The following is a 24,908-nucleotide window of genomic DNA, read 5'->3' on the forward strand; positions in this document are numbered from 1 at the left end:
TGTCCATTCAGGTGGGCAGAGCCCAAAAGCCCAGTGCTCTCTCTGCATGCTCCCTGCTCCACAATTTGGGGAGGAGCCTTGATTAGTTCAGCAACTGGCTGGGCAAGTGTCCACTTTTCTTTCTCCACAGGAGGCCAGAGACAGCAGGAAACCCCTTATTGGCCTCGGGCCCAGGCTGAGCCCCCAGAGCCTGCTTCACTGGAGAGTGCCCATGAAGCTGCTCTCCTTGTGCCTATTTCTCAGCTGGCAGGAGCGCCCACAGGGAGGTGGAAAACGCAGCAGCCAGTCGGGGCTGTGCCAGAGAACCAGAAGGCTTTGCCCCAAGTCTGTGCATCTGGTCCCGAGTGTGGCTGGCTGCCAACATTCAGACCTGGGACAGGATGTATCAGATGCCTGGTCTAGAGAAGTATTTAAGGCTGAGCCCTCTTCGGTGATGGGGGAGGATGGGAAATGGTGCAGAGGACATAGATTACACTCTCTCTGTGGGGATTGGTCCCCACCTCTGGTGTCAGCAGCTGTGAGGAACTGAGGACAGCAGAGACAAATGGAGTAAGTCAGGAGAGGAAGAGTAGGGGAGGAGCCAACAGTTTATGGGGATGGTGGAGGAAGTGGCAGAGAAGAGAAGGCACCTCTCCCACCTACCATCTCTGTGTGGGCTGCCTGAGCAAAGGCCCATTTCTTCTGGGGTCCCTGGAGAGGCTGGGGGAGCAGAGAGCATTTGTCTCTCCTCTGTGAATGCTGCCACAACCTCCTCCTCACTCTGAAGTGCTAGGCCATTGCAGGACCTTGTTGGAGGACAGATGGAGCGGTTAATAAATTGACTGAAGTTGGAGTTTTTCTATTATGGCATGGGACTGAATATTCTAATTTTTGAACCAGGACTGTGTTTGTGACTTAAAGTGACAAGAGGACTTTTTCTTATTCACATATTAGCAGAAAATTCATGGGATAGCCCAAGTTTTTATTCCGCCACTGAATAAATTCTAAAAGGACAATAGAATTCAAATATGAAGGCACCTCCAGATTATATCATAAGATAATTTTTTATTCAATGTCCCTTTATGATTATGTAGTTGGTCTTTGCCTGGAGTTGGAAGAGAGTTTCTTTTCTTATTATGTGGGTTGGTACATTTTGAGGGAAGAGTGGGGATGAATGCAAGGTAGAGGCTCTTGGAGGTTAATAGGAAGGTCCATTTTGTTTCATAGGTCTCGAAAAAATGTCTAGTTGTGCTTCATTTAAAAAGAAAACACATTAAAAAAAAAAAAAGAAAACACATTGAGAAAGCTACCTCTTAGGGGCCATGTAAGCTTTATTCAGAACGTCTAAGAGGTGGGAGCTAAATTAGTCCCATTCAATAGAAAGAAGCCCAGATACCATGAGTGACCATCTAAAGAGGTCAGTCCATCTTAAGGAAGCCACCACTAAGAAAGGGAGTAAAAGCAACCCTAGCTATGCCCAGATGTCAGTCCTCAAATGTGAGCACTAACAGGGTGGCTGGGCTGGGAGGGGGTTGGGGGGAAAGGTTGTTCTGCCCTGATACAGAGCAGCTTTTCTCTGTGACCACTGGGGGTCAGCTCAGTCCTCATACCATGGAGAGGACCAATCCTAGCAAACCCACCAGGCTGATTCGGAGTCCAGTCCAACTTACCCAAAATGCAACAAACCAGACATTTCATAGGCCATTAAGACCTCCTCTAGGCCCTCCAGCCAGCAGTCTGAGTGGCCTCCAGGGTCATTGGCAGTCTGAGTGGCCTCCAGGGTCAGGCCAGCTCAAGTGCACGGGGTCCCAGAGTCCTGGGCTTCTAGTTCTTCAGCTCAGCAGAGCAACTTCTTGCAGTCAGTCACCTCTCCACTGCTACATTAAGCAGAAACACAAAGGCTCACTGAAACTTTAAATTGTTGATTTTAGACTTCTTAGCCACAAGTCTATTCTCCAAGTGTAGCCAAAGGGGGAGCCAGAAAAATCTTCTTATTGGGAAACCAGATGCCTTCTAGGGAAAGCCTGAGGCCAGATCAGACTTGATGCTACAGTGGAATGCCACAGGAACCATGAAACCTAGAATTGGGCTCCCTGCAGGGATTTGAGGGAGGAAAATAGAGATTTCAAGAGTCCTATGTGGCCTGCAGCAGGGGTGGCAGATGAAGGAGGGCACACAGTTCTTTAGAAACCGTGAGACAGAAAGCTTAGAAAGTTGCACATCAAAGAGGGAACTGGTTTAATCTTGTGATACAGTGGGAGGACCTAAAACCAATCCTCATCCCCTCAGTCTCTCTCTTCAGTGTTAATATATGTACATTGTTTTATTTTTTATTTTATTTTTAAAAAGATTTTTATTTATTTATTCACAAGAGACACACACACAGAGAGAGAGAGAGAGGCAGAGACACAGGCAGAGGGAGAAGCAGGCTCCATGCAGGGAGCCTGACATGGGACTTGATCCCGGGTCTCCAGGATCAGGCCTTGGGCTGAAGGCAGTGCTAAACCACTGAGCCACTGGGGCTGCCCATGTACATTGTTTTAAAAGTCAAATGGTACCAAATGGCTAATTATAAAAAGCAATAGTGCCCTACCCTTCATCATCTCCCCAGACCCTCCTCTGAGGCAAGCCCTCTCAGATCATCTAGCTTTCCCCCTTATTTTTAACCTTTTCATTTCTGAATAACATGCATATAGTGCTAAATCCTAATTCATCCACTTTAGACACGGCTGACTTCCTGCTGAGGGAGAGAAGGATTTAGTACTCCTGCTCCACCTTCCACCCCAACTGCTACCCATCTCCCAACAGTTATATCACAATTCTTAAGTCAATAAGCGTGCTTACAAATACTATGACTGTGAATACGATTCTTTATTGAGTCAAAAAGTCCATTGTGACCCCACCTCCTTTCTTCTATGATCCTTTGTTTCTTCCAGGAGTTAATCATTGCTTTATTTTTTCATTTGTCAAATTTTCTATCTTCTAATGGTTACTTCTCACCCTCCAAAAGAATTAAAAATCAATAGCATTGTTTATATATATTCAAATACAGAGATGCCATTTGGGCTCCTGCCAGAGAATTCCTCCCACAGAGTGCCAAGCCTCTGTGCCTGTCTGGAGGTTGAATATTACCCCGAGATGTCCCTTAGCCATTCCCTGTGTTGAATCATTTGTTATCTAGGTGCCATCTTTCTCCTTCTTGATTAATTTCCTTCTTTTGCTGAAGCATATCTTCCTAAGGAAAGTACATTGGAGGTAAAATATTTGAGTTTTTGATTTTCTGAAAATGTCTTTCTCTTACCCTTGCTCTTGATTAATAGTTTGCCTGAGGGTAGAATTGTGGCTCAAAGTCATTGTCCCTCAGAATATTAAAGGCATTGTAGCATTATCTTCTATCTTTCAGTTTTGCTATTAAGAAGTTCAATGCTGTTCTGATTTAAAACCCTTTATATATCAACACACATGCTCACTCACACACCTTATGCATACATCATACCTAGAATCTTTTAGAAGTTTTCTCCTAACTCCTGGTAATTCTAAATGATGGTGTGACACTTTTTTAAAAAGATTTATTTATTTATTTTGGGGGGAAGGAGAAAAAGGAGAGGGGGAAAAAGAGATCTCAGGCAGACTTCCTACTAAACACAGAGGCCAGACACAGGGCTCTATCCCACAATCCTGAGATCATGACCTGAGCCAAAACGAAGAGTTGGATGGTCAACTGACTGAGCCACCCAGGTGCCCCAATGTGATGCTTTTTAGAAATTCATTATTATGGGCACTCTGTGTCTCTTTTTAACTTAATGCTTCTCTCCCTCAGTCTTGAATATCGTGGCTTTGATAATTTCCTCTTCACCAATTTTTCTGTGCAGATCTCTCTATATATAGTGTCTCTTCATCAGACATTGAAACCTAGACTGTGTTTCTAAATCTCTCTTTTTCTACTGGCCATGGTTCTGTTTTGTTGTCCAATTCCAGTTCCTTGGAATCTTCTCTCAACTTTATATTCCAATCCTGTTAATGAAGCTTTTACATTTTTTTTCTATTTTTCATATCCTGGTTTTAATTTCCAAGAGGTCTCTCATATTCCCTGAAGATATTAAGAGGTTTTGTTTTTGTTTTCTTAGTTTTCTGCCTCCTGCATTATCTATGCTTCCTCTGGCCTCCTTTTTCCTCTTTATTTTTTTATCTCTCTCTTTCATATTGAATACTTCCCTCAAATACTGACCACAAGTTGTATATGTGTAGAAGGACTTGGCCACTCTCCACAAAATGGCTGGTGACAGCTTATGTTTTCAACAGAGGGAGCCCCAAGTGTCAACACCAATCTATTTCAAGAGAGGTCTTTTCCTCTATTCTCCTATCTAGAGATTGCAGGGGGAGCAGAATGCAAGTCTGCCTTCCAGCATTCAAGAATGACCTGAGTGAGGTTCCACCATTTATCTGCTTTCTTCCTATCATCCTGCCAATCCCTACTCTCTCTGGTGTCCCTAGTCAGCTTTTCCAAAGTATAAACCAACTATCTGTTCCCAGGTGGAGGGGGAGACACTAGACTCAGATGTGACAGCAGGTGCGGGGATTTAACTACACATGTGCAGATTTCATTAAATCCCCAGCCCATAACTCACCCCCATTTTCTAGGAGACTTTGTACTTTCTAAGTCCTGAGGTTTTTTCAGGACTTGGGCAGATCATTTTGTTTCTTTTATGTATAAGTGATCTTATAAGTGTGCTAACTTCTTAAACTCTGCCTTAGACACTCACACTAAGGATCCTTCTATTCTAGTTAGGCAGTAACTGCCATAGTTTCCCTTCAGAAAAAATTTGTTGACATTTCTTATCAGCTATTATCTTTTCCCAGCCTCTTTTTTTCTTGCAGGTTATAGGTTTTGTTTTTTGTTTTTTTGTTTTTTGTTTTTTGCTTTTTTTTTTAATTTTTATTTATTTATGATAGTCACAGAGAGAGAGAGACAGAGACAGAGGCAGAGGGAGAAGCAGGCTCCATGCACTGGGAGCCTGATGTGGGATTCGATCCCGGGTCTCCAGGATCACGCCCTGGGCCAAAGGCAGACGCCAAACCGCTGTGCCACCCAGGGATCCCTTTTTTTGCTTTTCTTTTAGAGTTTTGGGATGGTGAGAAAATTGACTCTGGACAATCTGCCTTGTCTTCCTACTCTTTCCTGAGAATCAGTCAAAGCTCTGCCATTTATTAACAATGGGATCTAAGGCAAGTTCTTTGCCACTCCAAGCCTCAGTTCCTCCATCTGTAAAATTATGAAGCTAATGTCTGTCCTACACCAGTCACAGTCCTCTTCTGGTGATTAAATGAGATAATGTGCAAAAAGTACTTGCAATACTAAAGAATCCACTAAAAAACTATTATAACTAATAAACAAGTTCTGCAAAGTTGCAGGATACAAGCCAATACACAAAATCTATTATATTTCTATATATACCAGTAACAAGCAACTCAAAAATAAAATTAAGAAAACAAAATATCATTTATAATTGTATGAAAAAGAAAAAATTAGGAATAAATTTAATAAAAAGAGGAGCAAAACTTGTCCACTACAAACTACAAGCCATTGGAAGAGATGATCTAAATATATGGAAGGGTGCACCATGGTCATGGGTTGGAATCATTGATCTCCAGATTCAAAACAATCTATCAAAATCCCAACTGGATTTTTGTGGAAAATGACAAACTGATCCTAAAATGTATATGGAAATGCAAGGGATTCAGAATAGCCAAAAATGATAGTGAAAAAGAACACAGTAGAAGAACTCAAACTTTCTGACTTCAAATTTTACTATAACACTACCATAACTAGACTGTGGGATGAACATAATCATATACATCAATGGAATAGAAGTGAGTCTAAAAAATAGACCTTTACATTTATGGTCAATTGATTTTTGGCAAGGGTACCAAGACCATTCAATGTGAAAAAATAAACTTTTCAACTATGCAGGGACAGCTATATATTCACATGCAAAAGAAAGAAGTTGTACTTCCGTTTCACACAATATACAGAAACTAACTCAAAATGGATTATCGACCTAAATGTAAGAGCTAAAACCATAAAATTCTTGGATGAAAACAAACGAGTAAATCTTTGTGACTTTGGGTAAGGCAATAGTTTCTTAGATATGACACCAAGAACACAAGCAAAAAAGGGAACAAGGGATAAGTTGGACTTTATGAAGATTAAAAACGTTGTACTGCAAGAAACAATCATCAAGAAAGTAAAAAGACGACACATAGCCTGGGAGAAATTATTTGCAAGTCTATAAGGGACATATATCCAGAATATAAAAAGAACTATTACAACTCAATAATAAAAAGACAAATAACCGAATAAAAAATGGGCAAAGAATCTGAATAGAGTGTTCTCCAAAAAGAGATTTGCAAATGACCAATAAGCATATGAAAAAATACTCAACATCATTAGTCATTAGAGAAATACAAATAAAAAGCACAATAGATAGCACTTTATACCCAGCAGAATGGCTGTGATAAAAATATATATTTGGTCTTCATCCTGAGTTCTTGACATAGGGTTCCTAAAATCTTTGGTATTTCCCAAATGATGAGTGAGCTTCTTATGACCACACCTGAGTGTTTGCTGATCCGTTGACTCTGTGTGGACCTCTAGATAGCCTCAGGATGGGGGCTAGTTCCCAGAGGAGCCAACCACAAGATTAGAGGGTTAGAACTGTTAACATCCATCCTGGTCCTCTAGGGAGGGGAAAGGGAGATTGAGTTCAATCACCAATGGCCAACGATTTAATCAGATGTGGGTATTCAATGGAACTTTGATAAGCACTGAAACAAAGAAGCTAAGAGAACTTCTGGGATGGTGAACACATTGACATGCTGGGGGTATGGCATGCCTGGAGAGAGCATGAAGGCACTGTGATCTTATTTCCATACTTTTGTCTATCCATCTCCTCCATTTTTGGCTGCCCCTAAATTGTATTTTTTTTTTATTTTTTAAATTAAATTTAATTTTTTAAAAGATTTTATTTATTTATTCATGAGAGACACAGAAAGAGAGGCAGAGACACAGGTGGAGGGAGGAGAAGCAGGCCCCATGCAAGGAGCCCAATGCAGGATTCGATCCCGGGAATCTGGGATCAGTCCCTGAGCCAAAGGCAGACGCTCAACCGCTGAGCCCCACAAGCGACCCAGTTGTATTTTTTTTTTTTAAATAAAAATGTGATCATAACTCCAGAGCTTTCCTGAGTTTTGTGAATCATTCTAGCCCATTACTGAACCTAAGATGATAAGCCCTGAATGTGTAGTCAGTTGGGCAGAAGTTCGGGTAGCCTGGGGACCCTATTTGCATCTGGTGGGATGCACCAGGGTCAGTTTTGTGGGACTGAGCTCTTGAATCTGTGGGGTCTACACTAACCCCAGGTAGAGAGTGTCAGAATCGAGTGGAATTATAAGGCATCTGGTTGATGTCAGAAAACTGAAGAACTGGTTGTTATTTGGAAAACCAAACAAGGCTATAATGTTCTTAAAGGCAATAATAAGTGTTGGTGAGGATGTGGAGAAATTGGAACACTTGTACATTGCTGGTAAGAATGTAAAATGGGACAGCCACTTGGAAAAACATTTTTGTTTTTCCTCAAAATGTAAACTGTACAGTTACTGTATGATCCAGCAATTCCACTTCTAGGGATATATCCAAGAGAAATGAAAACATGTATCTATAAAAAACTTGTACATGAATGTTCACAGCAGCATTATTCATAATAGCCAAAAAGTAGAAAACCCAAATGCTTATCAACTGATGTGGACAAGTCAAATGTGATCTATTCATTCAGTGGAGTATTCAGCAATGAAAGGGAGTGGAGATGAGCACCTGGGTGGCTCAGGGGTTGATTGTCCCGCTTTAGCTCAGGTTGTGATCCAGAGTCCTGGGATCAAATCCCACATCAGGCTCTCTGCAGGGAGCCTTCTTCTACCTCTGCCTGTGTCTCTGCCTCTCTCTCTGTCTCTCATGAATAAATAAATAAAATCTTTAAAAAAGGGGGGGAGCAGAGAGCTGATACACGTTATAACATGGAGAACCTTGAAAACATTATGCGCTTATGTGAAAAAAGCCTGTCACAAAAGACCCTATGCAACATGGTATGGTATCATTTATATGCAACATCCATAAAAGGCAAATCTGTTAAAGACAGAAAGTAGACTACTGGTGACCTAAGTCTGGGGATGAAGGTTAGGGATGGGTAATGGGAAGTGGCAGCTAATAGGCATGGAGTTTCTTTTGGGGGTGAAAACAATGTTCTAAAATTAGGTTGTGGTTATGGTTGCACAACCCTGAGAATATATGAAAACTACTGAACTGTACTTTAAGTGGGTGAGTTGTATGGTTATATGAATTATACATCAACAAAACTGTGATTACAAAGTAGTTTGCAAACTATGAAATTAAGTACAAAAGCTAAGCTTTAACTTAATATTACTAGTAAAACAGAGTAACAGAATATAAACATTAGAAATCATTTCGATCACTATTCTTAAGTATTTTTTGACAAGTATTTCTCAGCTACTCTACATATAGGTTGGTGTTCAGAAATATAATTCCACAGATGAAACCAGTGTTTCCTTAGGAAGCTGCCTCATACAATGTGGAGCTGCTTAAAATCAGAGAGCTGTGACTGGGGACAAATAATGTATGGGATCACCTGTGGATGTGACCCCCCACATCAGGTCCTGTTTGAACCAAACTGACGTCGTTAATGGTCCAAGCAAACTCCCTACTGAGTGGAACAGTGTGCTTCACATCTCGGAAACCAAAGGCTCAAGTTTCAAATAAAAATGCTGTTCACAAAGTCACTTGATATTAAACTTTCAGCTCAATTTCCTGAAGAATCATCAGACCCACAAAATGGTGAAAGTAATCATTCTTCTAGAGTCACAGCAATAACTGGCTGAAAGTGCGTGCTGTTTCTAAATTCACTAGTATGAGCCCAGAAGCATCTTGCAATAGCACACCTACTTGATGATGAAAATTTGATTATAAGCTCAAAGTAGGTGTGGGCTCAGGAAAAAAGTGGTCCAAGGTGTGCTCTGGGCATCGGCAGGGCAGCAGTCACATAAGAAATGCAGGAAAGTGATACAAGAAAATGGCCCTTCCTTCACCATCCTGAGATCATCACCGATAACATTTGTAATACATACTTCCGGTTATGTATGTATGTGTGTGGAAAGTATGTCATACTGTAAATACAGTTCCACAGCCTGTATCAGTTACTTAGCAGTATGTTATAGAAATCTATTGATATCATTTAAAATGAGTTTGGTGTGTTCCATTGAATCATGATACTTTCATTTCACCAATCTCCTCTGGTTGGATATTTAAAATTGAAGTTGGGTTTGGTTGTTTCCTAGGATAGACAAGTCTTCAGTGGGAACGTTGTCTGTGGAACATCTCAATATTCATGCTCCTGATGGTCCCTGGTCTCTTTTGGTAGCTGTTTTTTCCCCCTTAGGGAGAAGGGTACAATTCTTCTTATAATTCTTAGCTATAGTAACATTTTGTGCTAGAATCAGACATAGAAACCGGGCTACTGAGTGGTTAGGAACTCAGGCAAGAGGTCTGAGAAATAGGCACAGAATAGCATTTACTGAGAGCAGAGTATGTTCCAGACACTTTCTGAAGATAGTATCCTAAGCCCTCACTTAATAGGAGAGAAAACTGAGGCCCAGAGTACATAGTGGGGCTCATCTTTGTATCTGACACTAAAGCTTAGAGAAGGAATGAAGGTTGTAGGACACTCAGGCAGCTCGGGAAGGAAGAAAACCCAAGGCCCAAGGGGGTAAAGGTGGCCCTAGGATTTGCCTGGGAATACTTGGCCACCGGCACTCCTGAAAGCACAGGAGCCTCAGCCCCCTCCAACACTCAAGGGTAGGCCCCCACAAAGTATTCACGTGTGCATAGGTTTTGGGAAAATGTGTCAAACTAAGATAACTTTTGCTCTTTTTCTTAAGAGGGGTCCCCATAGTTTTCTGCTTCAAGTCCCGCAAGCTTTATAGAGTTATTGGTATCAAAATATTTTACCCAATGGTGAGCAGGGCTATGAAGCCCATGGGAACTGGGGGAGTGACAGGAGAGGTCCTTTTGTGGAGGCATTGTGTTCAAACTCTGCTTATTCACATCACAGTCTGTATACCTCAATGAAGGGGTGCTGCTAAGATTCAGGTTTGGCTTTTATAGATTCTCATTGCTGCTCACACCTGGATATAAGGACAGACTGCACATGCCTTTGAAAAGAGGCCAAAATGCCACCACATCACATTTCCCAAAGGGAATTAGGCTCCTGCTCCTAAAATCTTGGTAAATTATAACAGAGAAAAAGAATGAGAAGAAATATTTTTTAAATGTCCCATTACCAAAAGTTTTGGCTCTTGGTTGGTTGATGCTTACAGGTAAAGTTGATCCAGGGGGCCAGCCCTAGAGGGCTGTTCAGTCTAGACAGCAGACATCTCAATGATTCTCTTTAATTGGCCATGAAAAATTTGCCCTTTTAACTTCCTGTAGCAGGGGACTGTCATAGATTGTTCAAGAAAAGATTTAGCTGTGGTTGGGAAAGATTTCTGAGTTCAAATAAAAGTAATTATAATCGACCCCTTTGAAAACTCAGAAGTTTTATTATTTTTTTAACCAATATGCTTTCCTTATATTTTTGGTCTGTTTGCTTTAGTTACCTCTGACATAATTATACCTACCTGCCCACCCCCGTTTCAGCCCACATACCTGTTTGGCAAAGCAGTACGGTTTGGTGTTCAATACCCCTCTTCAGACAAGGCTTTTGCCCCTTGGTTTGCAGTTTGTAGCCAAGTCAGTGCTTCTTGAGGATCACAGAGGCAGAGTGCTTCTGCTTTAACGCCATAACAATGGTGTTTGTGAAAAAATGGAAGTCAGAGTTCTTAGCTGTAGGGAGACTGTTACTCTGGCAGTTCAAGAATACCTTTGGGTATGCACAAGTAAGACAAAGATCTCATTGTCCCTGTGCTCTTGTGGGACCTGGTGCCTGGACATAAGTCAGGTAGCTGCACAGTGTGAAGGCACAGCCTTGGCGGGTCAGGGTCCTGGACTAGCCTGCAAATGGCAGTGGGCTGGGCACCCACTACAGAGCCCAGAAGTGAGTCCAGATTGGCAGAGGTAGAACCACATGGCCAGGGAGCCCACGTGTGGTCCTGGTGGTAGCAGTGGATGATGCAACATGGGATAATGGCATACCCACCATGGACCAAGAAAGGAACCATGGATTCCAGGGTGGGGTTGATCTGACTGGCCCATTCTGTAGGACCAGCTAAGTAAGGATTCCCTGTAGCAATGCAGACAAGCAAACCAAAGCTCGAGGTGGTAACAGCCAGGATGTTGGAGCTGAGATTCAAACCAGCTCTGTGTGTAACAACAGAATAAAAGAGAGTAAGCATGGCTAAGAGGGTTATTTAAAAGGAAGCTGGGAAGACATTGAGGAGGTGCGGCGTGTCTTCTGTCCCAAATTCTTGGAATTTTTGCTGAACTCAGCTAAATGCCAAAGCATCTACTATATGATAAAATGAACATAAATGGACTTTCTGCCTAACACTAGCCCTAGCAACCAATCACACATAGATGAGGCCAACTGCAGCTACACCAGCACCAATCACACATTTCGTTCAAAACAACTTATGTAAATTCCCTCTTTCCTCTTTAAAAACTCCAACCTCCTTTGTCTCTTTAGAGCATGTTTTTGAGTTCTCTGGAATCTGAGTCTCTTGGATTGCAATCCCTAAGACTCCCCCAAAACAGACATCTTATATGTTGCGGCTTGCCCTTTGGTCTTTCATTGGTTGACTCGTGATTCCAAAGCTGAACCACGCTGCCACCTCCTCCAGCAACAAATGGCAATACTCTCATTGAGGCCTCAGGCTTGACATGCATGAAGCAATGAGAAAATATTAAGGCTCACAGATGACTGGGGTTTGGGGAAGAGAGAGCTGTGGGGTTGAAGTGGTTGTCGAAAGTATCATTTGTGAGGGTCTGAGTGTGCAGGAAAGAATGCCTTTCTCCATGGCTGGCAGTTGCAGGGGCCACAGACACAGTGTGAACGTACAAGCACCAGCAGAATGTGTTGGGTTTGGTCTTTGTTGACAAGAAAAATGCCAAGGAGGGGCGAAGATTTTCAGACTGCGTATTTGCTGCCTAGGGGCGCCTCAACAAAGTGCCACACATGGGGAGAGGGGCTTCAACAACAAACATTTATTGTTTCCCAGTTCTGGAAGCTGGCAGTCCAAGATCAAAGTGTCAGCAGGGTTGGCTCCTTCTGAGTCCTCTCTCCTTGGCATGTAGGTGGCCGTCTTCTCCCTGTGTCCTCATGTGGTCCTCCCTCTGTGTGTGTCTGTGTCCCAATCTCCTCTTACTGTAAGAATACCAGTCCTATTAGATTAGGGCTTATCCTATTTTAACTTAAACACCGTTTAAGTACCCTAGCTCCAAATATAGTTATATTCCGAGGTGCGAGGGGTTAGGACTGCAGCATGTGAATCAGGCAGGGGGACACAATTCAGCCATAATACTCTGACAGAGGACAGATGGGTTCTGTTAGTGGCTGGTGAGGGCACCACGTAGTGGTCACTATCGAGGGGGATTGCCAAGGGCTGGAGCGTGTGGTTAAGCCTATCTTGCCAGGTCTCCTACCACAGGTATTTGGAGCTGCACCAGGTATCCTGAGCTCATGTGACTGTGTGGGACCACTCTTCAGGAAGGCCTCATCCTAAAGGCAAAACACAGAGTTGGTGGTGTTCCAAACTCCAGATCTCACCCAGGCCCCGACACACTCATCACTCTCGTGGATTCCGCCTTTGCAGACTCCAGAATGGTGGCAGAGAAGTGACACAGTGTTGCCCTCAGAAGATGGAATGTGGAGCCTTCTAGCTGGGCAGGTGGCAGGATTTCCTGGGAGAGTTAGGTTTTCAGGCAGGAAGGAGGAAGCCATTGCTTCCCAGATCTCTGGCCTATTAGGTGCTCTCATTCCCGTTCCCTCCCTTGATCCTTAGCACAGCCTGAAGAACCAGCTTTGACCGCTTTTATTTACAGATGGGCAATGAAAGCTAAGCAAGGAGAACCTGCCTGAGGCCACCCAGCTTGCACAGACCAGGGCTAAACAATTAAGCTTTAACTGGCCTGGCTACAAAGCTCATGTCTGTCCATTTTATCACAGCTAATTAGAGCAAAACTCGAAAGGACTCTATCAAAACTGATTTTTAGAACTTCCTCCCTCTCTTCCCCAAATACTGTCACCCATTACCCTGAGCTGCTCATCCTACGCATCGACCCACCCTTGGCAGTACCTTTGCACCCTGTGCATGCTATCCCCTCTGTCTGCCCCACCCCATTCAACTAAGGTATCACCCGCTGTGTGAGGCTTCCCACACTCTCGGTTTCCCTGTCCTCTTGCAGCACCGAGTTCAAACTTCTCTGGTGGAACCGATGACATTTTAATGAACTCTTCACCTACATCATCCTTGTTAGTTTGGCAGAGACTGGTATGGTATGGAGCTTTGGTCATCTCTGCCACCAGAGGGTAGCCCAGTGGTTGGCATATAGGAGGAACTCAAAGAGAGAGAGGAAATATAGTTTTAGACTTCCTGTCTAGTTTGATCCATAGCCTTTCATGTCACCTGGCCTCCCAGCCTTCCTGGAGAATTCTAAGCAGCCCCATCAGAGGCCCACGATTGGCCCATAGCTCCAGATCTGCCTTCCACCTTCTATCTCATGCTTGCCTTGCTTTTGGTATCTCACCTTCCTGCTGCCCTGCCCCAATGCCCTCCACCTCTACCAGAAGAAATTATTTCAGGTTCACAGATGTCACGATTTGAGGCCTCTGAAGGAAATGTCCTTTCACAAGCTAACTTCAAACAACAATCTCCCTGCTAGGGAAGCAATGAGACCATCCCCATCTGTGAGGTGTCCAACACAAAAATAGCACTGTTTATTGCTTTCGATTCATATTTAGCTTTTAAAAAACATATCTGTTTTAAAACAACCCATTTAAAAATGGGCAGAGGATCTGAATAGATATTTTTTTCCACAGAAGACATACAGATGGCCAACAGACCAGAAAAGGTCTAAGCATCTTTAAGAAAAGATGCTCAACATCACTAATTATTAGGGAAATGCAAGTCAAATCCACAATGAGCTATCACTTTACATCTGTTAAAAGGGCTAATACCAAAAAGTCAAGAAATCACAAATGTTGGTGAGGATGTGCAGAAAAAGGGACTCTCATGCACTGCTGGTGGGAATGTAATTTGGTGCACCCACTGTGGAAAACAGTATGGTGGTTACTCAGACAATTAAGAATAGAACTACCATATGATCCAACTATTCTGCTTCTGGTATTTACCTGAAGAAAATAAAAACAGGGATGTGTGAGTGGCTCAGTCAGTTAGATATCTGCCTTCTGCTTAAGTGATGACCTTAGGGTCCTTGGATCGAGCCCTGCATTGGGCTCCTTGTTCTCCCTTTCCTTCAGCCTCTCCCCCTGCTCATGCTCGCTCTCGTTATTTCTCTCTCTCTCTCTCTCTCTCATTGTCTCTCTTTCCCTCAAATAAATAAAATATTTAAAACCCCATTAAACAAAAATGTACATGCACCCTATATTCATTGCAGCATTAATCACAATAGCCAAAGTGACCAAAGTATCCATCAAATGGATGAATAGATAATGAATGGAATACACACACACACACACACACACACACACACACACACACTGGAATATTACTCAGCCATGTAAAAAGAATGAGATCTTGCCATTTGTGACAACACAGATGAACATAGAGGGTATTATGCTCAGTGAAATAAGTCAGAAAGAGAAAGACAAATACCATATGGTGTCACTCATATGTGGAATCTAAAAAAAATGAAAACAAATGAACAAAGAATACAACAACAAACTCATTGATGCAGAGAACAGATTGATGGTTACCAAAGAGGAAAGGAGGAAGATGATAGGGCAAAATGAGTGAAGGGGTCAATTGTCTGGTAATGGATGGTAACTAGAATTTTGATGGGTGATCACTTTGTAGTGTATACAGATGTCAAATTATAATATTGCATACCTGAAACTTATACAATGTTATATACCAATATTTCCTTTAAAAAAAAAAAAGATGAGGACTGCCTACTGAAGCTCAGCCCCAAATCACCAATCCACAGAATTGCGGGCGAAATAAATGGGGGCATTTTACTCTATTAATAAATAAAAACTTGCCTATTGAAGAGGATAGATCTGTTAAGTGTTTTTATCACAGTAACATTAAAAAAAAAAAAAAAAAAAAACCTTGTCCTAATTTTCTAAATTTTCTGTAGAGGGTATGCATTGCTTTGCAATGAGATATAACATAATACAAAATTATTTTTTAAATCTCAAAATAAGATTATTTTAATAGGTATCTCTTACAGATATTAAAACTTACAGATGTTAAATGAGACCTCATATCACATTAGAATCTAAACAAGCCAAACAAAATTTATACTCCTGTGACTGCACTTCAGATCTAGAAGTAGCAGGGTTAAAGAACTTAAAAGGTTATATGATTCATGTGCCCTTTTTCATCCATTTTCCAACATTTCACTAGCTGCACAGAGGATGAAGGGAAGGTAAATGTCTCTATTTAACCATATTTCTGGGGCAGCCAGCCTTGCTTCTAGGGCTTATACTGACTGGCCCTGGCAGCCTCGGTGTGGCAGTGTCCACTGCTGTGAACTTCTTAAGAACACCATTTGGCATCTCTTGACTTTTTCTATCCCCTGCAGAGCCCAGTCTTGATCCTCCATCTCCTGGCGTCTTGGAGTGGGATCCCTGACCCAGCCAACATCTCCCAGGTATAGAGTATAGCAAGATAGCTCAAGCCCTGCTATGTTGTATGATTTTCACCCCATCCAGGGGAGACATATCCTGCCCACACCAAACTCATCTAGCCTTGCTGCCACATGACCTGCTCGCACTCCGCAATCTTTCTCCCCAGCTAGGAATCTGTTCCTGGGGAGGGGACACTGCAAAGCACTGCACCTTAGGACATGTTATATTTTCTTTATTAGGGTGCCCCCATGGACTGAGCTGCCTTGGGCTTGCACACTTTTAGAAACCACCCTGCCATCTCCCCTTCTGACAAGAAGGGCCAACCTTGAGAAGCAATTCTCTCAGAGGCCTCCTCCATTGGCTCAATGGAAGAAAGGGAATCATCTCTTAGGCTGGACACCACACTTTATACAAGGGCACAAACCACAGGGACTCTTTCCCTGTCTCTCTTGCCTCAGCCTCTCCTACAGCCTGGAGAGAGAGGTCTGGGAAGAGGGAAAGCCAGTTCTGCTGCAGGCCCAGGTTGCTGGCAATCCCCAGCAGCTCTCTCTGAAGTATGGGGAACCAAGCACTGCTCATCATTAGCTCTAGAGATTTGGCCCCAATTCCAGAACAAGAGAAAAGGGCCCAGTCTGCTATCTTCAGGAGAAGGAACTGCTTGCTGCTGTCTGGAGGTGGGGAGGGGTAGGAGGGATGCCCAGTGAGGGATTCTGGGAAAACATGGGGGAGCATGAAGTCCCTAAATGTCCTAATCAGAGCAAGGATGAGAAGTGGTCTCAACAGGAAGAAGGCTGGTGCCAGAGGGGAGTAAAATGCAATTCTCTATTTTGTCTAGAGCCACATAAGGAGTATTTTTGGGTGTCCTGCATCTTCTTTTTGTGTTCCTGTATGAGAAGTGGCCTGTCTCACAGAGGATTCACAGACAAAGAGAGTCCTGTCCTTCACAGATGAGGACAGTGCTGCTGAAGGACCTGATTCCGAGACAAGGGCCCATCCTCAGCAGGAAGAGCAAATAGATGGTTCAAAAGGAGGAGGCTCAAGCTCAAGCCATCTGACTCCTTGGCCACCCCCACTTAGCCCCATGGATGGGGTACTGTCCAGAAAGATTGTAAGTTGCTTCGAAAGTACAAGATGTGTATTAATAACCCTGTACAGCTCTCTGGTGCTATCTAAATGCTAAGTAGAACAGAAATTACTCTGGAGTATTCTCTCACCTGAATGATCTTCCAGATAAAAATGTTTTTGATAAGTCATCAACACAACTTTTAAAATAAAGCAGCCTCAGCCTGTGTAGTTCCGATACAAGACACAATGCATTGAACCAAAGGTTAAACTCCAATTGATTAAGGTCTTTCTTTGCCTTTTTCCTCCTCTAGATCCTTTGTATCGTGTTGAATCCAAGATTAGCTCCTGCATCACTTTCATTGTAGCAGTTGCTGTTCTGTTGTTGTTGGCACTCGCATTTCTCCCCCAGGTGAGGAGACCAGAATTAGAACTTTATATATGTTACTTGGAACACCAACTAAGGTGATTAAGAGAAAACTCTCATCCAGACAAGCCATCTCTCTCTCAGAATAAATTTGGGGTCTGGAAAGGTTTCAGTTTGGTTTCCGGTTATTTCATTTTGTCTAAATGCAAGGAAGGGTCTTGTTACCCCCGACTTGCCAGCTTTTAGTAATGTGTATAGCGTCATCCTTTGTATCTAAGATGGCTGGATGCATTGGGCTTGGAGGGATTGACATTCTGCTTACTGTCTTGCAGTGCACCCCTCATGTCCCATCTTCCTTGCAAGCAGGAGTCTGCACAGCATCATTTGTGCCCTGGACTTGCTGGTGCTCTCTACCCACCATTTGTCCTGGCAACTGTGCACCTCTCTCCTTTCCCATCATTAACGCTCCCATCTTCCACCGCACATTCCCTGTGTCCTCGGTCCTCTTCCCATGTGCTTGCATGTTGGAGGTCTCACTGTTACCATGACTTCCAGGTGTGACTTCCCTCTTGCTCTCTCAATACCTCAACCTGGGTCTGACATCTTGAGCATCTCCATAGTCCTACAACCATGTCAGATACTTCGTGGTCAAAATGAGGTTTCCTTCTTATCTCCTTTATTTCATTCAGCTCTCCCTCCTTAAATTCTATCTTGAATGGTAGTGCCTTTAAAATTCATAAGCTTAGGAGGGAATTTGAAATACCTCAGTGAGTCTTGCTGATGATCTTGTATCTCCAAATTGAAGGTGTGGTTAGAAGAAATACTACTCAAGGCCTAAATCTGACCCTCAAGAAAAACTGACTATATGATGTGGTCCTCTAATTTTTGGACAAAATAACGCTTTTATTGTTTTTATAAAGTAAGCATTGGCTCATTATTAAAAATTCAAGCAATAAAGAAAAGGAGAACAAAGAAAATAAAGTAATCCCTAGTAATAATCAATGTTAACATTTGGTGACATTCACCCCAAACATCTCTCTTTGCCTATACAGCTGGCCCTTGAACAACACAAGGGGGTTAGGGGTGCCAACCCCTGTGCAGTGAAAAATCTGTACTATATACTGTATTCTTACAATAAAGTCAGTCATAAGGAAGAGAAAATACATTTACAGTTCTGTATTGTATTTATTGAAAAAAAATCTGTGTCTAAGTGGACCCATGTAATTCACACCCACATTGTTCAAGGGTCCACTGCATATAAAAAGACAGCTTGATGAATGGATAAGTAGATACGTGGATAGATGGTTAGAAAATGCTGCTCCCAAAATGTAAGTTCTTTAAATATCTCATCACATTTAAGAAAAAAGGCTACAAAAATCATTTAAAAACCTGGACTCATTTCTTTAAAGTACATGTTTCAGCTTCAGACAATATTGATTACTTGCTATGAGAGACAAAATATCCAATATTCTTAAGCCTTCCTCCAGTGTCCTCTTGTCTCTACCTCCCAATATTTGTTCTGTGCATTATTATTACTTTTAGAGGGCTCCTGACATTCATGTTCTGCTGCGCAATTACGCCTCTGCCAGTGGCTTAATCTTAGTTCTACAGTTAAACAAATTCAGCATTAGTGTTTGTTTGGTGACCATGGTTTTCCCGTTTCTAAGTTATTCATTTTGATTCACCTCTCAAGCAGTTACATTTTATCACTGGGAAGTTTTTATCAAGAAGCTTATGGGAGTCACATGCTCTAAATTATTTGCTTGTGAATGTTCACTTGTTGTCTTTATATTTAAATGACCACTGGGGCCAAATTATATTCTTCAGGAGCTTTTCTCTTCAGAATTCTATGGCTATTGCTCCATTTCCTCTGTGTGCTCTTGTTTTTAAAAATGAGTATATATTCTTTTTAATTTACCCAAAGGATACAAACATAGAGATTCAAAGGGGCACATGCACCCCAATGTTTATAGCAGCAATGTCCACAATAGCCAAACTATGGAAAGAGCCCAGATGTCCATCAACAGATGTATGGAAAAAGAAGGCGTGGTATATATATGCAATGGAATACTACTCAGCTAGCAAAAAGAATGAAATCTTGCCACTTGCAATGATGTGGATGGAACTAGAGGGTATTAGGCTAAATGAAGTAAGTCAGTCAGAAAAAGACAAATATCATATGACTTCACTCATATGTGGAATTTAAGAAATAAAACAGAATAACATAGGGGAAGAGAAGGAAAAATAAAATAAGATGAAAACAAAGAGGAAGTAAACCCTTTACTCTAAGAAACAAATTGAGGGTCACTGAAGGGGTGGTGGATGGAGGGGATAGGGTAACTGGGTGATGGGCATTAAGGAGGGCACTTGACGTAATGAGCACTGGGTGTTGTATGCAACTGATGAATCACTAAATTCTATCCCTGAAATTGATATTATTAAATAAATAAATAAATGTATACATTCTTACTAAATTCACCTGTAATTTGAAACACTCATGGGGAATATGCTGATTTAAAGATTATAATTTCTTCCATATTGGATTCTTTTCTGTATTTTGAATGCAGCATAATGTTTCTCTTTTTCACTCGTGTGGTGGTAGGGAGGGAGAGCTTGAGCAAGGTTGGGGAACAGGGAGAAATTTTGCAGTTACCAGGACAGTTTCTTTCCATCTTGTTCATATTTAACATAGTTCTAGATAAATATTGTATTTTTTGGACACACTAAGAGTGACTTTTCCATAGTACACATCAGTTTGTTTCTTGTTAGAATTTCAGGTGTGAGTATAGCTTTCTACCCCTTTTTCTGAAGCCTGAGGGAATGAGAGTGGCAAAACCAGGAGGTTGCTACTAGGGGACCAGAACACAACTGTCTTTCTTCTGAGAGCTCATGAAATGCCCTCTATTAAATGCCTGCTTCCTTAAGCTAGAGATATGTCCCATTTTAGTAAGCTTCTGCTCATTCTGACACAGCCCAGATCCCTGGGAAGTCTTTGAGTTCTTGCAGTTGAATCCTATTTTACACTTGTCCAATGAGAGGAAAGTTACGCACTTCAGACGTGGATCCTACATCTTTTCAGCCATATCTTCATGCACTCAACAAACACTTGCTAGGCATTTACTCTGTAAAAAGACTTCAACTGGCATGACAGAGAGCTCTCTGTTTCACCACTGCCTCAGACCCCTAACTTCCTATCCTTTTTCCCCCTACCTTCCCCTCCTCGTGGACCCCAACTAACCAACAAACTGCAGAGTTTGTAAAAACGGTTCTTGAAAGTGCTGTTCTTAACAGGTACCAGGATGGGGCCACATCCACAATCCTTTCATGCAAAGATGCACGAAAACTGGGACACATTTCACACCAATAATAGACCAAAACCTTTACTTGACCCAAACCACCAGGACATGCCACCTGTCTTTCCTTCGCCCTGCAGAACTAAAACCCTGCTTTGACTGGGAAGTGACCTGATTTTCAGGTGCTCCCTGACATGCATCTGCTGAATGACACCTTCAATCTCTACTTGAGTCCGTTCCGTTGTTTCCTTCAGATGACCTAATAGAAGTCATAATGCCAGACCCGAGGCATGCAAAGGTGGGTAAGACACACTCCAAGGTAAGGAAGACAAATATCAGTGCATAGATATAATACGAAATATAGAGATGATTCTTTCTCTTTTTTTAAAAGTTGATATATGAATAAGCCAAATAATCAGGAAAAAGTGACATCTTCTCAAAAGAATTTCCACAAACTCACAAACCCCAAAGGGCAGAGCATCAGAGACAAGATATGGGATATAGCCGGGATCTGCGCCAGATGCTAGGCTATCTGTATACTATGGTTCCAGCAACCTTGTGTCTAAGTAAGTTCTCCATAAGTGCTCTTGAGTTTTGTAAGTGTGTATTTTCTTATCACTGGGACAGAAAATATGGTTCCTATTTCTGTCACACACCAAACATGCTAAGAGATTGCTTCTCTGTGAAATACCACTTCTCTCCAAGCTGTCTCTACTGAAGTGCCCCCAGAAGGGCAGTGTGTGAGCCTCTGCCAATCACCACACTAACAGGGGGGAGGGCTGCCAAAGCAATATATGCCACCATGCCCCTTGCAGAAATCATATATTAAGCAAAAGAACAAGACAATGAAAAATTCTTCTAAATCCCTTGAGGTATCCCAGCAGTTTATTTATGGGTTGACTGATTTGTTTTGATGGGTAGCTCAGCCCAGTTGTTGCTCACTTAATCTGACACTGCTGAGGTCTGTGAAAGGGAGAGATTGGCTCACGAGAGAAGCATGGTCCAATTGTGTCTGTGTTGCCATTGATCTCAAAAGCCAGATGCCCTGAACAGGTTTAGAGGCACAGTTGCTTTGGGCAAGGGAACAGAATGTGATTTTCCCGTAGAGCAAGAAAATAAGCAAAATTTTACCCAAACCAACTCTCAACAAGCTCATAATAGAAGGTGCTGTAATTGCTGAAAGAGAGGCTTAGAATTCAATGGTGCAACTAATCACTGCTCCAGGAGAGAGGATATGGCAGCAAATGCTGCCGGCCCGATTCCTTTCCATGCAAGAAAATGGCAGCCATCCTAGAAATAGTCAGAATAGCTGTACTCACTAATCTGCTACTGCTGGTTACCAGATCGGCTGAAAGAAGACTTAAACACATGAGTAGAATTAGGACCAGTTGGTGGTTAGAGGTCACTTGGCTTCCTTTCAAAGCTAAGCAAGAGGCCACTGCCATACCTTCCAAAGGCCATATAACTCCACTAATGGGAGCTCCCTTCTGGAACAACATGAGACTCCACCCAGAAGAGCCTTCGAGGTTCCTGCAAATGGCTTCCTAATGTCATATCCCTGGGCAATAGCTTGCAAAATATTATTTATGGTGACAAAAGGGGTGGGAAGGAGGGCAAATGGACTTCTCCAACTGGGCCTGTGTAATGGGGCTTCTACATAGATTTTCAACCCCAAGAGAGGCCTTCTAGCTCCTCAATTCACCCTCCCAGAAGGTCCAGTCATGGAGGCAAGGCCCACTGACTAACTTGCAAAGGGGCGGGGGTGGACTTGTGAACATAAGGAGGGCTTGCTGGAATCCTGTTAACATGGAGACTAGATGAGGGTCCACATCCCCTTGGCCCTATGATCTTGGACAGCAATATGTGAGGCATTAACATTTTTGAGTCTGGGGCCCCCTAGACTATTTGTGAGGAGGTACTGCATTCTGCTTTGTGACTCCTTGAGATCAGCATCTGTGGCAGAAAGGAGAGGAGAAACGTGATATGCTTGGTGTGGAAGGATGACCATCACATCTTTGGATGGAGATATTTGTTGCTCTCTTCATGAGTTTTAGGGTGGGAGCGAGCAGTAGTGGAATCTAGCTTGAAAATCTGTCAGTAAGCTCAGAGATGTACTAATGTTTTCTTGCCTCTTGACGGAAGATCCCTTTTATAGGCACCATTCAAAGTGCATTCTCTTAGACCTCTCTTGGTTTTCTTACCTTCTTCTGTGCTGTCAAACATTACTGTGTGCTTAATTTTGTAGGAGACACCAGAAAAGTATAATGTATCATCCTTGTTCTTAATCTTCTTACAATCTGGTTTGAGAATCAAGAGGATAATACAAGTTAACATGTGACTGAATGATTGGTCAATTTCAGGATTCAGACTTAAGTGTCACCAAATATTAGAAAAGGAAGAGATCATCAGAAATCTGACTGATGAAATCTGATCATCATAATAGTGCTAAGATTTGAGATAAGCATCCATTTACTGAGCCCTGTCCATGTGCCATAGACTCTACTGAATGCAATGTAATTTTCAAAATTTAAATCCTCACAACGCCATTTGGGAATAACATTATCCTCATCTTAAAGATAAGAATATTGAGGCTCTTAGGTTTACCCAACTTGGCTAAGATAGGTCTTGGTTAGATAAGAGAGAAGGTGGTCATTGCTAATAGGCAAACTTCTGAGCACTGTACCTTCGCACACAGACACGTGTGCATACATGCATGCATGTGCTTGCACGCATACATGCATGCACACACACACACACACACATACACTCAGGGGTCAACGGCACTAGCCTAGTGAGTGAGTGCATGTGTAGAGCTCAGTGGCATTGGGTTAGGATATGGTATCTTGTTAGAGAGAATCAGAGCCAGAGAGCTAATGTACAGCTGAAGCCACCTGGGAAGTGTCCAAGGATGAACTAGAAAATGAAGGTCAGTTCATAAGCATCTTCATACCCAATGTGTAAAAAACAGGAGGGGAGACAGAAACTGGATCTAAGCCAACATGAAACCAGAGAACACCAGAATGAAGCGGGAGTGAGGTCATGAGTAAAAAAGTCTCCAGTGAAGCTCTTTAAATAGAGCTAAAGGGGCAGATGCTGACCATGATGAGTCAATGGATATAGTCTCTCTGTCTTGGACTTGAAGATAGACAGCTGAAGTGGACCCGACAGAGACAAAGACATGGAAGCAAAAGTGGACCTGGCAGTACACAGAATGGCCTCACTGAGGCAAAGTGCAGGCCCACAGAACATGGGGGACATACAGTTGAAGGCAAAGCCAGATTAGGAGCTTGGATTCAAAGCATAGTATAGGAAGCCAGTGGAGAGAAATGTGTTTTTGGCTTTTCAGCTTCTAACAATTCATTCTGGACCTATATTTTTGACAGAGTAACCAACCCTTAAATGTGTAAACATTGTTAATACTTTCAGAATTAAGTTTGCTTTGCAATTTGATCAGTGAACATGAGGAAGATCGTTTATCGGCGTCAAAACGCAATTTCCCTGTGACTTACCTCTGTAAGTATTAGAGATAGACAAGACTTTATATTCAGATGAGACTTCCACAGCTAATCTTCTGTCACTCTAAAAGTAATTTACTCTCAAGTGGATAAAACTACATATGTTTTTGGATAGGAATTTAAATCGTCAAAGTCTCTTCTTGTGTAGTCACTCAAAAACTGGTCATTTCTACTTCCATGATGTGGTCTTTACTTTAATGACCATCTGCCACAGATTTCCCCCAACACCCTGGGCCACTTTCCACATAAGTGTACTCAACACAAGAATATAGAAAATATTTAAATGATATTCTAACCTGTCTGGGATGACAAATCCCTGAAAAACAGGACCATGTCTCTCGCCCAAATTAGCCGGCATTGCTAAAAGCTATCTTTTGCTTCTGATGAGTCAAAAATCTGTTCTAGGTTCCCTTGTAGACTATTCAAGGATATTGACATTTGCACCTTCCATCAGGACACTTTGGAAGGGCGTATAGTCTTGTGACAGATGTCTGCGCAGCCTTACCAAAGGAAGAAATACTGCTTTGCTTCTTTCTCCACCAAGAAGAACATGGAAATTAGGCTTCATGATTGGTTCAGATTCAGCTTGTCATTCAAACAGACCACTAACAAAAGGCTTTATGGCCCAGTGCTTCTATAGCGTCTACCTCCCTAAAGTTCTTTCTTCTCTTCGGAGCATTTCCTAAAATATAGGCTTTTCATAAATCCCCTATTTTCTCACCACTTCTTCATATTTTCATTCTGTCCAGTCAGACTTTTGGCCATGATTCAATTCAGCGTAATCCCACAAAACTCACTGGTGACCTGTGGTCACCATGTC

General features: G+C 42.3%; 2 long non-coding RNA genes across 6 annotated transcripts in view; one reads left to right on the forward strand and one right to left on the reverse strand.

Moving 5' to 3' along the window:
• Window positions 1-24,908, forward strand: part of LOC119871447 — a 44,782-nt gene that overhangs the window by 12,182 nt on the left and 7,692 nt on the right. For 4 of the 5 annotated variants that reach the window (XR_005357807.1, XR_005357805.1, XR_005357808.1 and 1 more), the window contains 4 exons: window positions 15,806-15,874; window positions 16,687-16,959; window positions 17,228-17,325; window positions 20,714-20,871. This is a non-coding gene — a long non-coding RNA (uncharacterized LOC119871447). Of the gene's footprint in view, window positions 1-15,805; window positions 15,875-16,686; window positions 16,960-17,227; window positions 17,326-20,713; window positions 20,872-20,964; window positions 21,083-24,908 lie in introns of those variants that run through there. The other variant, XR_005357806.1, reaches the window with a different exon arrangement.
• LOC119876188 lies at window positions 12,230-22,944 on the reverse strand. Its single transcript, XR_005357810.1, has 2 exons — window positions 22,775-22,944; window positions 12,230-12,404 (listed from the first exon to the last, which is right to left on the reverse strand). It is a non-coding gene; the product is annotated as an uncharacterized LOC119876188 (long non-coding RNA).

This window comes from Canis lupus, chromosome 4, assembly GCF_011100685.1.
Source record: "Canis lupus familiaris isolate Mischka breed German Shepherd chromosome 4, alternate assembly UU_Cfam_GSD_1.0, whole genome shotgun sequence".
NCBI lineage: Eukaryota > Metazoa > Chordata > Mammalia > Carnivora > Canidae > Canis > Canis lupus.